The 16,800-nt window shown below is 40.6% G+C and overlaps 1 protein-coding gene across 1 annotated transcript in view; it reads left to right on the plus strand.

The window, feature by feature from the left end:
- The first annotated feature begins 12,571 nt into the window (after positions 1-12,571).
- The window catches only part of RASGRP3 (RAS guanyl releasing protein 3), a 51,807-nt gene continuing 47,578 nt past the window's right edge, over positions 12,572-16,800 (plus strand). Inside the window, exon 1 of the mRNA XM_075496127.1 lies at positions 12,572-12,737. The gene's annotated coding sequence lies outside the window, so the exon portion shown is untranslated. The remainder of the gene's footprint in view (positions 12,738-16,800) is intronic.

A 16,800-nucleotide genomic window follows, 5' to 3' on the forward strand; every position in this document is an offset into this window, starting at 1 on the left:
AGGACAGGCTAAAAGCAACTCAGAATCGGGGAAAATGTGTCAGCAGTACAGCTAGTGGTGCTCAAAACATACTATGCTGTTTCCAAATAAGTCAAGATTGTCTTAGAAAAAACCCAGCTTAGAAATTACTGTTAGGTTTTCTGTCTTCGAGAACTTAAAGCCAGTGTTTTCAAGCTTGTCTCTGTAACTGCAAGAGTTAGTAACCTTAGTTTAAAAACCAGAAACTGCCTTACGTAGTCATATAATCACAGAAGTAGCAGTTTTAGGGGAAAAAACCCATACACATAAAAAGATTTGTTTCAAAACTGCAAGAGTTCACAAGTTCATGAGTTGAAAGTTTGCAAACTGAGAGTTTTGTCCTGAAGATACAACCATTCTAGAAGGCCTTAGAATGAAATTTACACCCCTGCACCTTATAAAATCTTCTACCCGCTACAGTCTAATTACGCTGCAAGAGATTCTTTGTATATAAACACTTTTGAGTGTTCACAAGTACTAACAGGCTTGCAATTATTAAGACTCCAAGCCAAAAATTAAATAGGAGAATTTGATATACCAGAAGGAAGTGGAGGTTCACATGCTTCCTACCCTGTCATTATTTTGCCTGGAGATACAAAGAAGTCTAGGGTTGTCAAACAAATACTTCAGTCAACTGTCACTACTGTGTGGGCAGCGTGGGTTTCTGGTTCCAGGAAAGCTGACTGACAAAGGATAATCACATGAGTCAAAAAATAATGCACTTTGGGTGACAGACAAACCATGCCATGGTTTCATGCAAAGGTAACTCAGGTTTACAGGATTTATTGCTCATTGCAATTGCTCCAGTGTAAGTATCTTAATTTCTCCCTAAGCCCCTATTCCACTATACCAGAGGCTCTTATAAGGGAGCTTTGTGCTCCAAGTCACAGTCAATCCTGCTAACGTTACAGGAAAAAAAGAGCAGAGACTTAGAAGTACCAGTGTGTCTGTTTGGGGCAGTCAAAGCAAGATTTTTTGAGAACACATGTACAGTCTACAGTAGTCTCACTCAAAAAGCAGAACTGGGGGAGAGGGAACATAAAAAGAAACCCAGCTAAAACACATTAAGAAATCAAAGTTCAATATCGGACAGCATCAAAATAGTTCTACAAAAAGATGCAGCTGCTCAGCACTTACAACAGAAATGTCAGTGCTAAAAAATAATTTCTTTGATAATGTCTAAAAAACCCAGCTTATAACTATGTGCTGAATAACATCCTGACTCATGCAAATGTTTATACAGGTGCTTAAATTTAAGCATATGAGTAGTACCATTGATTTCAAGCAAAATTATTTCAACAGGCTGATAAAATTTAAAGCCAGGCAATCATTAGATCATCTAATCTGACTTCAAACACAGCATACAAATTTTACCATTCCTCTTGTCCAAAACCCAAAAGCTTGCCTGCTTCCAACAGAACATATGGATATAGTATGTTCAAGATAAAAGTTTAAGGGAAAGATCATGGTGTTCTACATGCATGAGTAGCAAGTCACTACAGTGAGAACTGTTCAAGTTGACACAAATCCCTTAGCTCAAATGGGAATTAAATGTTGCACGGGCTTTGTACCAGCTTACTGCACAAGGGTGAAGGTGAATGCATACAGGGAAGACGGACTGTTTCTCCCAGAAGTCTATGTGCCATCAGAAAAAGCCATTAACTTTACTTTGGTTGCTTTCCTACTCCTGTAGTGGACTAGAGAAGTACTGTCGCATAAGCAAGGATGAATGAAAAAGCTGCTTTACAAGTCAATCTTCATGCCAAAGTGCAGCTATATTTTTTTGTCTTTGGTTCTCTCATTTCCCACAGATCATGTGCAAATTGCGGTACAAAATAAGGAGCCAGTGTTCAGAAGCAGATGAGACACAGAAGTGTTAACCAAATGGAGACATACAGCAGAAGTGAAATTGTCAAATCTCTTATCATCACTTGAACACACATAGGCAGTTTAAAAAGACTTATTATTTGAACAAAAGACAAGAGGAAAAAGTGGGAGATTTGACCTGGGACCTCCTTTACAAGGATCAGTAACAGTGGATTTATATTACATGAACACACACAACAGCAGAACAGTGCTGTGGAAGGATACAACATACGGTCATAACAAAAAACAAAGGGAGAGGGAACAAGAAAGACTGTCTTGGAGTACAAGTCCACCTTGCCCACAATTCATATTCTGTTCCCAGGATTCAAAGATCCTTTGACTACAAAGGATCTCCCACATTGCAGCAGAACAGAGGAGTTGGAACATACAGCCTCCAGGGCTTCTTTGAAAACACAGCTAGGGGAAATGGGATGGCCTGTGCTTTATGTGACTAAGAGTCTACAAATGCTGAAGCTGATATACATCCCAAGTGACTGTACTCACAGAACACCTAGAACAAAGCAAAACTGCACCATATTACATAGTATTACCAATGCTTGTTCATAGCAAAACTTAATCAAAAATACAATAGGACACACTGGCTAAAGACTCCTCCCAGGAGCCTGCAAGTTCAGTAGCCATGCAGGCATCTTCATGTCTTGGGTTAGCACAAAAAAGGCATGTTGGCTTTGAGAAGTATTCTTGTCTTTATTTTCTTCCTATTTCCACTGAGTTTCAGGGTTGACAATCTCCTTGCTACTTAGCACAGTACTTCCTGGGAAGCACAGAGGTACCCTAGGGGAAGGAGAAACCTGTCCCAGCTCTTGACAGCAGGGGATAATGGCAAGCACACTACTATGTTTCAGTCCTCAGCTCTCCTGTAAACTTATTTCAGCAATTTGCTCTCATTTCTGCACTGGATATCATCTCCGAAATGACCCTTCTCAGCCACCTATTTAGTAATGATTGCAGACCAGTTTATCGCAGTGGTCCCTAAACAGACTGTGTGGACTCAAGCAGCTGCACTAGGCAAAATATAGCCCTGCTGTAACAGTTCTATAATGCAGGATCATACACCTCCAGGAATATGAAAATGCAAACTGGCCAGTCTGTTGCCAGTATTGCAAAGAAGTAATGCCTCTTGGTCAAGATAGCACAAAGGTGCTATCAGCCAGGACAGTTATGGTGTGATACAAAGCATTGTGGGTAGTCTGCTCTACCAACATGATTCAACCAATAACTCAATAGCGCAATAACTCAATTTGGGGGGGATTTAATGTTCTTTCAAGCTAACAGGTATGGCATTGTCCCACTAATTAATTCATGATAGTTTACATTATAAAGCTGTAGGTCACTTTAGTTAGAGAGAAGAAAAATTAATGTGTACCAGCATCTCTTTTTAGATAGCTCAGCATTCTGAGAATCCTTTATATCCTAACATACTTTATTTTTCCAATATAGTAACATAAAATGTTTGATTGCTATTTTGGATTATTACCATGCCACAATGGTCTTGGGAGGCTGGAGTCAAAGATACATCTTCAAAGATCAGCTGGCTCATTGTTAAAGGGAAAACTGAAATAGCATTCAATCTCAAATGAACTACAAAGTATTCTTTATAATTTCAGAAATGGGAAGAGGCAAGGGAGGGGAGCGGACTAATGCTGACTTCTTCCAAGCTGCTTGACCTTCCTCTCACTCATTGCTAGTCTCTTCCTTCTCTCTTAAAAAAAGGAACCTCCATACCGCCTTCATATAATGCTGTGGTTTTATACTGCAACACAGCCTATATGGAATTCTGGACACAGCACATCATTCTATTATAGTTCTATTCTATTCATTCACATCTATTCTATTAGAGTAGGAGGGTGACTTACTGTCTTAAGCAATAATTAAAAGCAGAAATAAGATAAAAAAGCAGGATAGTGTCCTCATACCATTAAGAGACATGAAACTGGAACATTACAGAGAAAGGCCCAGATTCAAACAAGTGTAATAAATCCAGCAGAGTTATGTATACCTTGGTCCCAGGGGGGTCTGGCATACAAAAATATTAAGGGTTGTGACTATAATAAGCAAATGTCCTCACAACTAATGAGCATGGAAGCAACAGCCTCTCTCTCATCTTTGCACTGCGTACTTCATAGAGTACATAAAGGGCACAGATGGATCCAAATTCATGCATCTCACAGTAAGCTTGGAAGCATGGACCCCAAGATGTTTGCATGCAATGCAGCAGATCTCAGATAGGTTGCTGGATAACATAGTCTGACTGATAAATACGCTGTGTGTTGGACTTAGAGGAGACCCCGCCTGCCAATTCTACCAGGTTAGGCATTTGTGATCCATGCCTCATTTTACAGTGCAAGCACAAGCTTAAAATGCTATTGTTTGCAAGGGAGTGGTGCATTATTTTTTAATATTTTGACAGAAACTGTTAAAAAAAATGTTCAGCTTTTTTCTAGGGAGAGGAAGGAGGAAGGCTTGGTTTTTTGCTCTTTTCTGGGTCTGTTACTAGACTCCATTGTTTCTGCTCTTGTAATGTCAATGCAAATGGACTATGTCAAACTGCAAGGTGGGATGTATTGCTTCAGGTTGATACTCAGATACTCAGTATCAGCTCATGCTGCCTCACTGAGAAGAGACTGACTTACCAAACCAAGAACCACTGTGACATCAGTGGTGGCAACATGTATATCAAAATTAACAAAACAGAAAAAACATTTTTCACTACTTATGTATAATGCAAAATTGGTGGAATAACATTCTCTCTGATGTACATTTTGAGTGAAAAGCATACTCAGAGCTGATTTATGCAAGACAAAGCTGAAAGTAGTTGAACTTACAATAGGAGAGACAAGTAAAATACAACAGTCCCAGAAAGCTAGGTACTTTCTGTAAAACAGAAATAAATGCATTATAAAACATACGTTCACTGACTTGAAAACTTTTTGTGCAGCCCTCATTCCATTTCATGTCTGAGTGAGGATATAATGAAGAACTCCGAAAAAAGCGCTGATGTCACTTGCACTCATTTGCAACAATTGTGGAAAAAAACATACTTATTAAGATTTCTAAATGGTAAAGGAACTGCTGATTAATTCAAACTTACCAGAGGCAGAAAAGAAAACAAAAACTGAGAGCCGCTGTACATTCAACATTGCCGCAATGCCCCATCCTTGTTCAGCAGGTCATCCACAACGAGGATGGCTGGAGAAACCTAGAAAACAAATCTCTTCTAAATGCTCAAGTCTTTAGAAATCTTCAACTTCAGAACAATCAAGGCAGTATTGGAAAAAACACCCTTTATGACAGATTTGGTTTTGCACTTAGTGTGCATCTAGGTCTAGAATTATAATCTAGAACACACTCTTCAAGCTCTGTTTCTGAAATGAGCATATCCACCCCGTGGAATAGCTATTCAATTTAGTTGGTAATAGACAGTGAAGAGCTTTTGTTGCTTTGTTTTGTTGGTTTCTTTAAGCAATCATGAGTATATTGTTATTGCTACAGAAGAGGTCCTTATCACCTGCTTTGACTGCATGGCACAATTTCACCCTATGCCTTAGAAAAGGCAACACCACTACCCTTTAGCATTCACAGTGTAGAACAACTTACATTTGTCAATCCATCTCTGTACTTCAAGGATTACAAGAGAAAATTTCTCATTTGTTTCTAAAAGAAAACAAATCCTTTCTAAAAATGCTTTCTAAAAGAAACCATTTCCATTTCAATAACTGACAATGTGAGAAATATATACACGTTCATCTATCAGTTGCTTTGGATCAGCTATTTCATGAACTCCTGCTGCTTTTGTAAAAATGGACGTCGCAGTACTGAAGGAGAAGCATTGTGGATAAACTCACAAGCAGCATGCAATCTTGTCATCGAACAACTAAGAATCTATTAAACAAGAGAAAGTTGCTGAAAGCACTGAGAAACTTGAAAACGAAATGCTTTATGCTGCATACCGTTGGTCACTTGGTGCTTTTCAAGACATAAGGAATTCCTCATCCTGGTCTGCCCAAGCACCTTGACTGAACATCAAGAGATGTTTATGATGCAATTCCATGTTTGAAGACAATACGCTGGGTAGAAGACAAATTTATTGGCTCACCCACACATCACCTAAAATAATTAAATAATACTGAGCATCCTAATATGATAAGGGTCTTAATATTACTTTAAAAAAAACTCACTTTTCACCACAGCCTCTTCACTGAAACAGCCAGTTAGTGCTCAGTTTACACTGCAGGCTTTGAACAAGGTATTTCCTCTTACAAACATGTCCTGCAACAAGACAAATACAAAAATAAGAATTATGACGTCTCTCTGTGAAACAGAACCAAGTAAAATGAACTGGAAATAAAAAACATTGTAGTCTTACAATAATAGTAATGATTTTAATAATTCAAATTTCTTACATATGTTGATATAAGGAAGGAACTATAAATTGCCAGCTTCTCTGTGAATACTGTGGGCTTTGGGAGGGAGGGAATAAGGGAGGAAAGTTGGTTTTGTGGATTTGTTTTTTGTTTGAGTAGGTTTGGGGTTTTTTTGAGTAGGTTTGAGGTTTCTTATGAAATGTTGCATGCATTAAAAAAAAATGTCCTCATTCACCCCATTAGTCATTGCCATCCCCTTTCTAAATCTGAGGACCAAAGGTACAGAAAAATTAAGACTATCCCCTATTTTTCACGCCAAATTTGTAATCCCTAAAATCTAGTATCTCCCTATACTTCTTCAGAGAAAATATTACATGAGTTAAGGCAAAATTACCATTGACTTACAGCTGTGAGTGCACAGCATTTCCACAAAGCAGAGCACAGATTCTAAGCTGGACATCAAGAGGAAAGAAGGAAAAGGAGAGGGGAGCCACTAGTAATGTACATGAGTGAAAAGGCTGCCTTAAGTGATTTGGTCATGCTATTCCCACCACTCTTACATACAATCCATGCTTATCGTCAAACTTCATCCTTCCACCTCCCACCTCTACCTCCTGGATCCCCTCTGTCACTCTTAGACATCTGTGCTTCACAGTTGGTCTAGACGATCATTGTAGGTCCCTTCCAAGTGAAATATTCTATTCTATTCTATTCTATTCTATTCTATTCTATTCTATTCTATTCTATTCTATTTCTCTCCTATCCACCTCTTCTGCACCTTAGCACCTTCACTGCACTTCCCTCCTCCTAACTCCAGTAACCCCTTCTCCATATTCCCCTCCATTCCAGGCATATTGCTTCTGGGTTTTCCACTATGCAGACCAAGTGCTTAGGAGAAAACTAAGAGCCATCCAAAAGTGGTGGGAAGATGGCCGGGAGGATGGGTAGGAGCACCTCTGGAACATGGCATGAGAAGCACTGAGGACATGGACCATTGGCAGAGTGGGTTCATCCCCAGAGAATTCAGCAGCCACAGTAACAAACACCCAAATTTCTACCTAGCAAGTGAAAATATTAGTCAGAAGCATACATCTGGGCTGAATGTTTACAAGGTTAAAAAAAAAAATCCCCCACTGCCTGCCAAGATGCAACTGATCTGTCAAAAGGCAGGTCTGTACTTCAGAGCCTTCAGAGGTGTTATTGTTTCTCAATGCTACACTTGGAAGAAATGTTTAACAGAGCACAATTTTTCCCCCCATTATTTCTGAGAATGGAATTATCAGATATTTTAGCTTAATTCACAAACTCCAAATTTCAGGCAGTTACACAGCCTATCAAATTTCAGTTTAAATTACTATATTCTCATATACTTAAAATCACTCAAAAGCTTTTTTTTTCCAGTGGAAAGCAACCAACAACCTTAAGTCTAGGCATTGCTATAGGCTCCACCTATGACATAATTGCTGATATAAAGAAAGGACTGATTTCAAGGGTTGTATCTAAGGATGACCTAATTTGATGATACCTTATCTTCTCAGCTCTTGCTTTCTTTAGCCATAACATGACTATTGGGTGTACCCTTGGGTGTGAAAGGGGAGGTACACAGTGCATTTGCAGTACTCCTGTGCCCCCTAGAGCATTATAGTGAAGAACTTGGAATTGACTTAGATTGCTAGGGATATAACATAGCCTATAGATGTTTAAAACTGATTTAAAGTAATGTATGGTTGAAAGACTTATAAAAAATATTTTCAGCAAAATTTCCTTTCCATTATGTCCTTTGATGCCCTTCAGCTGGCAGCTTAGCATAAGAGCTGTTGGACTATTTATAGCAGACTTTTTAATCGCACTTAGGTATTTACAACACATCCTGTCTCGTGAAGGTTTCCATGGTCTGCTTTCATTCACTTCTGCTGATAGCGAAGGCTATAGAATATCTGAGGCAGTGAGGTAAACCAGCAAACCAGGCACTGGTTAGTTTATTAGTTATGGATCCCACATATTCTAAAAGGCTGCAGTCAAATCATAGTGAAACCATTTAGGAAACAAATGTAGTAACACAGACTTGCAGTCAGTATAACCTGACATTTATGTCCACTGAGAATCTTACCTCCTGTTACATAAACTCCAGAAGAGCACGTTAACAGAAAAAGACATTTTCAGGCAACCCACAAAACAGCCATCCATAATTGCCATATTCAGAAAATAACTCTATATTCCAAAATTTTGTACAGTATCAAAGCACTGATGCTAAGAGAAGCTCTTTATCAGCAATCAATTTATAAATGAATGCACCTACAGTTAGTTAAATGACACATAGGGAAGACATAGCCAAGCATGTCTGAAAAGATAAGAGAAACAATAGTTAAAAACAAGTCATGAAATAAAGCCTCCCTACAGTGAGGAGAGGCTCTGGATCCATTTATCCAGCATCAATAAAAGCAAACAACTTCCTGATCTCAAACAACCAAAATGGGCAACTGTTCCATTCTTTAGTTCTTTGCGACTTTTCTAATATCTGACATTAAAATTTTAACCTTATATGCACCCATCCCTATCACAACTCAGTGCTAACTGTACTCATATTTTGTTGTTCCTGTTCAGTACTTCTCATAGCATGTCTGAGATATCTATGTTCATTTCTTAGTTGAGACATCAATTTCCACAGAGAAAAATGTACCCTTTTCAATCCAGTCTTGAGTTGTTTTCTCAACAGAAAGAGAAGCTAATATACTGTTGTGTAACAAACAGCAAAGCTTTTGTCATACAGAAGATGCCATCTGATAGATATAAGAACACAACATTATATTCACTGTGTCTGCATTAGCTACCTTATCTTTTTTGTACGTTGGTATTGCTTCAAAATAGGAAAGAACAGAAAAAAAATAAACCCTCTACAAAATTTTTGAGACTTTTATTTTCAGGAGTTATACACAAATTATTTCTCTGTTCTGTTTCATGATGCCTTAAAACTGTCCGTCTAGCATGAGGAACTGATAAACTTTTTCCCACATAAACTGCAATCAGAGTTTATGGCATTTTTTACTGAGCCATAAAAAAAAATCATTTATTTGTCTACTCACTTCAGAAAGTACAAAGGCTCCTTTTCTTTTTAGGGAGTGTATCCCAAGTTGTTTGTGGAATATTGCCATTTAGTCATTATCATCAAATTATGTTCCTACGTGGAGCATGACTACCAACTAAAAATAGGCAGCTATTCAGTGCAGAGTGATGACTCTGTTCTGTGTGCTATTTCATATGGCCCAGGTACTACCAGTATTTAATCAATGATATCAAAGGGTCTTGATAAAAAAGAGTGCAATTGATATTGCATAATCAGAGAAATGGACAAAGTAATATTAACAGCATTGTGGACTGGTAGACTACTGTGGAACACATTTCAATCATGTTTTCTTCAGTATCAGCAGGCAGTAATTTTGTAACAAAGTCTGTAAAGAAATTTAGGATTAATTTTAAAGCTGCATATAAATTTGTTACCCTTGATCTCAAATGAATATGCCTTTTAGGGGAAATGAAATGGCATTTATCAAAGGTAACTCATTTGGTCAAGGGGTCATGCCCTAAAGGACAGTGAGTGCTTTCTCCTTTCTCTGAGTGAGGCCTGGTATTTTACGCCCAGCTCTGTGAGCCGCCATCCATGGCCAGGGTCTGCAGGAGCTTCCAACTCAGTTCTGCAGGGGCAGCTCCCAGTCCCTCTTTGATCTTATCATCCCACTGGTGTCCTAAACTTAAATGAACTCTTTCCTCGTGGGCTTATTTCTCATTTTTAAATTCATAGTTTTTACAGTCATCTCCTCTATCCCTCTTTTAGAGCCTCCTCAGCAGCTCAGAAGGCCCCAGGGTCAGAGAGCCCCATGCACAGGGACACTCTCTTTAGAGGCCTGATGAAAGCTCCCAAGGAAGCCTGGGGAGGCCTCCTCAATGCAGCCTCCCAGGACAGCCAAGAGGAGCAACTTGTTGACGTGTTGCCAAGCCTGATTGCGCACTGGGACAAAATGGTGCTGCACATCTGTAGCAAACATTTGCCGTTTGCCTAGCCGTTAACCTACTATTCCAGAAGCATTCCTCCTTGCGCTGCACTTACCCCATTTACCAATGCAGAACGCAGGCCTGGCATCACACTACGCTCACGCGTTTCAAGCACGAACCCACGTCTCAGGCCTGCGAGGTGAGGGGTCTGAGGCGGTTGCAGCGGGGACCTCAGACCGCTGGGGGCTGCTGTGGGGCCTGCCCGCAGCGCCTCTCGGGCTCACCGTTGGCCCAGCCGGCGCCGGATGCCCCTCAACCCGGGCCCTCGGCCGGGAACTGGGGCCCTGGGTGACATCCAGGAGCTCCCGTCCGTCGCCTCTCGCGCCTGGTGTGCTTCCGCCCTCTGAAATGTCTGGCCGACAGGGCCAAGTCTCTTAGAAGTGCCGCCGCTGAGGGCGTCGCGGTGCCCTCTGTGAGGGTCCTAACGGTCCTAACGGCTGGCGGGGCGCGCGCCAGCGGCTCTGCCCCGCCTACGGCGAGGGGAGGGAGGCTGCCCCGCCGGGTGCGAAAACCAGGAACGAGCCTCCCCGGCCATAAACTGAAGAGACTTTCGACTGATGCTTCCTTGTCGCTTGTTTGTTGTTTCCATACGTTACCAGGGTGTGGGCGCAGAGGCAGACGAGGACTAACAAGGCACCAAACCCTGCCGCTTCACCAGGGAAAGGTCGGGGATTCGGGGTGCTGGCGGGAGCCAGAACCCTCGCCAGGGTTCCGGCCGCAGGTACTCGGGGCACCTTCACCTCCCAGACTGCCGACCTCTGATGGGCTGACTGCATCCATGTCTGGCTGGCTTATGAAAGTCCATGTAATGCGGGAGGTTTTTTCCATGAGAACTTGTCAAGGAAACCCAGCGGTTTCCCTGCGATAGCGAGAAAATGAGAGACCCACAAAGGCATGGGTAACTAGCACGAGGGCTTCTTTGCTGCTCCAGGCTGTGCTGGCAGTGCGGATGGCTGCATGGTTTTGTAACCATGTGCGAGTTTATATAATATGAAGAGCTGAGTAAGGTCAAAGGAAGCAACCTGAGTTACCCTTTTTTGCTGCAGCCCTCATCTTCAGTGATTTGCAGGCTTTCATCGGTTTCTGACAAATGTGCTGGGTAGATAGGCTATTATAACTTCATAATTTTAACAACAGGCACCTATCTGGCTCTGAGCAATTCCTTGAATTTGTTCAAATCTCAGTTGCAGTACTAACTATTAGCACAGGTTGTATTTCAGAAAAATGCTTTATAATGCCCTTTATAATCCAAAGAGACTGTGTAGTCTTGCAAGATCTGGATTGCTTACCAAACAATAAAATACCATTACCACATCCTATACTGAGGTATGGCAATTGCCTGTGTCCTGTCAGTCTTTTCAATTTAAAGTACAGCCAGAGTTTCAGCACAGTATATCCTATAAGGGGGAAGGGAATTAAGCATTTCAGAAAATGATGTTTTGCATCTCACCCTCAAAATCCCATTGACAGTATGCCTTTGTCCTTAAATACCTAAATATCTTTAAATATGTGACCAAGCTAAAGGGAATTAGGTGCAGAGTGTCGGTTGAATTTCAGTAAAGTATGACTACATATCACCCTGGAAAATTCCATCAGAATCTGCTCATTTCTTGACTTCAGTGTTTTTCCTTCATTTGTCCTACATCTGGGAACATGGGGATAAGGATGCTTTTGTTTCCCATTTTGCTCTCTCTGTTTAGATTAATAGTCCCCACCTCAAAAGGGCTATCACAGTCTGACTAGACAATGTCTGGCACAGTGCAGCCCCATAATCCGTGCTGAAAAAATGCTAGATACCAAAATTAAAATGATCTCTGGTATTAATAAGGCACTCATCACTCTACTATCCAAACACGAAAGGCAGCAATGTTGCCCCTTAAGTACAACTAATCCCCAAAAATGGGATTGTTCACATATTTTGCGTGATCTGTGGAGTGTCCTGGTCTTAAAGATGCCATGAACACCACAGCATTTTAAATTGTCCCGTTCCTGATGGTTTAAATTCCTAAATTTAAACACAGCAAATTGTGAAGTCAGAAACAAACCTGAAGCAATCAACAGGGATGTGTTTAAATTTCGATTTGTGCTGCCCCTACTGTCGATTAAGGCTTATCTACTGTTTGGTGTTAGTCATTAAAAAAAAAAAAAGAAGAAGTTATGGAGCACATAGCGCCACGTTCCAGTCAAATGCTTTAGAAAGGCTGCTGTTATGAAAAGGATTTTCTAATAAGGGGAATAATGATCTTCAGATTCTGACCTCCTGGCACGGCAGTGAGATTTATCAGGAGGGGCATGTGACTAGTTAAGACACACAGCCCCAGCTTGAAGGAAACAGCTGCTCATTTCATGCTTTAGCACTTGGCAGCTGGACAAGGAAGGGTGATGTTTGTGTTGAATACCTCTGCAGAACCAAGTACAGTAAGTGATTTTCCCTGTTTTTGGTTTTTTTTTTCCTAAACTACCACTGCTTTCCTAATTTCATCCTAGACCTTTCGTAAAAACACTTAAGGGTGAGGCGTATTTTTGTCACTTCATTGATAAGCAGTCATTCATGCTCAGAATGCCTATATTTTTCTGACCTGTGATTAACAATAGTGTTGGTTTTGCTGTTGCAGGAACAAGACAGGTACAGTGTTATGTCCTCATGCTAGCCAGGGAGGGAAAATGGTGCTTATTTAGTCAGATGATGGTGTGGAGACGTTGTTTATGATGAACGTATTTTTCTTTCTCTGTAGAGCTAGTCAATAGGTAGTGATGCAACTTGAGTATAGAGCATTTTCAGTATTTGGCTTAAAAGTACTCATGTAAGGAATTGACAGAGGTACCCCCTCAAAATAGTGTGACGGAGCTGAAGAAAGTTGCTTGTCACTGGGTACTTTTTGGGGGTGAATTAAGTGATTTTTTGGAAAGAAAAAGGTAGAAGCAGAGAAGTACAAGAAAAGAGGAAAGATGCGCTGATTAAGATATAGTTGATTCATTCTGGATAATAATGCATAATTAGGATCATGAAGATTAAAAAAATCCTCCCTAAGAATAGGGAGCAAGTCTCCTAAATATCTGCAGGTTTTTAATTCCATGTATTTTTGGATACTTGCATTTTTGATGGTTTTGCTTCATGAATGATTGATTTCCCCATCTGATAATTTTTTACTGTTCTGGTGTGAAGTTTTGCTTTAAAACACAAGAATTGAAGTATAGGATATATATAAAGGAACTTTTGATCAATTATTTATGTAGAGATTAACTGGTTTTTTTGGAGGAAGACTTTGGAGGAATGGGAACAAATGAATGGGTGATGGAGCTTGATATGCGTTGAGACTGAGGGATGCCAGGTGCTTTGGGGAAGGTTGAGAGGGACAGAGGTGGAGAGCAGTGGGGTCCTGTTGAGGAAGGTGTATATCAAGTCAAAAAGCCAGAATTTCAGAATGGGACCAAGGGTAAACACTGGCAGGTTTAGTGAATCATGCGGTCCCTCCTTTAAAGATGGGGAGAATCATCCTGATTCAAAGATTTCTCACATAGAAAGAGGCACTTTATTTATTTCTCCTTGAAGACTTTTATTTTTCTTTTAAACCATAGTTTATGGCTTTGCTAGTTAACTGGAAATTTTATAGGAAAATGTCAATCAGTTTCAATTGTTCACAAAACCAGAAGTCTGCCTGGCTTCCTGCCTGTTTGTGTCTCTGACGGTAGACTGCCTTTGAACCAAGAGCTCAAGTACTATCAGGCTGCGGTTACACTGCAGCCCTCCCACGCAGATGACACGCAACGCCATGAGTGCAGCAGGCCTGTGGGGCTCCGAGGTGCCTGGCTTTGTGTTCAGGAGCCCCTAGTCCCCCAGGAACCTCGGCTGCAATGTGGCCCATCAGGCCTGTCCAGGTCTCCATCCCATGTGGGGCAGGGAGAATAACTGGTCCGCTCCCGCTTTTTTATTCTGACCCCAGAATAACTTTCTTCAGAATTGTAGGAATTCTTCATTTTGGGTAGGACTATGCCACAGGGTGCTTGTTGCCACAGGGTGCTTGTTGCCGGACATTATGTTTTATGTTTGTGATTATCTCTGTTAAGCAAACTGCCCAGCCAGATGAAAAGGACTGTTGAAGGACCATGCTTTGAACCTGAGTTAAACGCCAAATCCACTAGAAAATAGATAGGAGCTCAGTCCATTCCTGCTGTACCTTCTTCCCTATCTATCTCTGGCCCAACCACTGTGCCAGGGTTGGTGCAGAAGGTTGATGTAAAGCCATATGGTTCTGCATCAGCTGGATTACGAGCCTGCTATATGTGCCTCTTGTGCAGCTAATTTTATTCTCAGGCATCCCTGGGAATGAATTGTAGTATAAAAGGGAACTGGTGACGATAGCATAGCAAAAATTAGATAACTGCACTGCTGAGCTCGCCTTCAGATAATACATGTCTGAAAACACTCTGTCACAGCAGTCACTGTATTGTCTCAATGGAATGTGGTGAGGAGAGCTCAGTTTTGTGCCTCTATACTATTGATTATTAAGGTCATTTACAATAAAGGAGAATAATTCAACATTTGGATCTACAAAATTTAAGGTAAACAACCCTGCTTTATTTACAGCTTCCAGCTGTCATTACTGTATCTTACTTTGAATGAAATTCAAGACTCATGACTAGACTTTTAAATCCTCTGTCCGCAAAGTAAAGAAAACCTGATCAACGTTACAAGATTCTCACAGGTGCAGTTGTTTCAATCCTTATCACCACCCCATTTTGCTAGGGATACTTACTGTTAAACACAGTGTACTTTGAGAAATAAGAGTATTGCAGTCTTCAGGCTCTCCTCACTTTATGGCTTTTTTGATGAATTCTAACTGCAACATCTGTTACTGCAGCACCAGTCATGGGACACCATTGGGGCACACACTGATTTTGTGCTTAAGCAGAAGACACAACTTCTGTATCACCACTCTTTTATATTTTTTTATAATATCCTGATCTCACGAAAACACATGCTCAGCTTTTTGAATATACCCCCCCATATGTTCATGTAAGTCAAGGCAGTTCTGCATAGGCATGAAGTACATGAATTAAATTTCTGCATGCTTTGTTTGGGGAAGTGCTCAGCCCTTGCATTTCCCATTGACACATCTCCAGAAAGTCCAATACCTAACAGAAATCATTCATCCCACAATTTTTCTTATTACATAGTAGAGGAGATTCAGTAACAGCATGACCATTGCTGTCCTTCTACAGAAGCTCAGTGCGTACTGATATCACTGAGAGCCCCATAAGGTTCCTGTTAAATCTTTTTCCTGTACTCTGAGGAAATGATCAGGGCAGCCTTACAGTTCTCTGAATGGACATATTTCTGCTCTACAGCAAAACATCTAGCTGAAGAGTAACCACAGTTTTGCCAGCCCCTCTCTCTAGTTGTAAATGCCATTATACACAGGAGCCACTCCCAGGATGTTCCTGAAGAAAGAGAGGAAACTAGTTTTAAAAATACTGAAGGGGTACTTGTGTGGTTTTCTTTTTTTCCCTAAGCTGTCTGGGCCTGTCTACAGAACATTTTTATAGGTACCCTAAACAAGTTGCACAGAATGTTTTCTGTTAACATGTTTGTGCTATAATCACTTTTCACCACTGAATTTGATAGACATGTTTTCACATTGCCCCTTTCTTTTAAGTCAGGAATGACAGTGTCTTATACCCAAGTGTTTGAATAAAAAAGCTGAAAAAAATTCTCAGGTCTTCTGATTTTTGCTGTTCATTGCTTTTCTCTGCATTTTTTCTATTCAGTGTGAATAGCCAGTAGTACTTTTTCATTAATAGGTTTGCTTATTGGTATAACTTATCTAAAAACCACCTGACCACCAGATTAGACACATTGGGACAGGGGAGAACTTTTCTCTTGTAATGAAGGTAAAATAATATCAGCTACAAGCACTGGCAATATCAACAAAACAGACTTGGTGAGTCCAGTTCAGATACAAAGACTAATCCTACAAACGCATAGGTATTTGCTGAGCTGAACTCATGAGTGGTCCCATCAGAAAGTTCAGCTTACCTCTAAGTGTGTATGGGGTCAGGGTCGAAGTGTGGGCGTGTGGAAATACCCACATGACTGATGTTTACAGCTCAGCAGAAAATATGATTACCCCTGAGAATTACTCTGGTTGTTTTGGTGGCCATCTGCTGTCTCACTTCTGTGAATAACTGCTCCCCTTGCTGCAGTGTCCTCTGACCACATTCAAATAGGTGAAATGGTTTGACTCTCTCTACACTGTACTCTCCCACCTGTGATTTATGTATATTCTCTTTACTAATGATCTGGAGTTTCTCAGGCAAGGGGAGAATGCTTCAACATCTCAAGAACCTGCCAGGCATAATAATCTGTGCAAAATTAGTGACACATGAGCTATTCTTTATTTTTGTTCAGATACTTTATATGTTTAGTTCCTGCAAACAGAAAATAACTGTATCATCTTAAATTGACACAAATTTAATATTC

The sequence above is a fragment of the Mycteria americana genome, chromosome 3 (assembly GCF_035582795.1).
Source record: "Mycteria americana isolate JAX WOST 10 ecotype Jacksonville Zoo and Gardens chromosome 3, USCA_MyAme_1.0, whole genome shotgun sequence".
In the NCBI taxonomy this organism is placed as follows: domain Eukaryota; kingdom Metazoa; phylum Chordata; class Aves; order Ciconiiformes; family Ciconiidae; genus Mycteria; species Mycteria americana.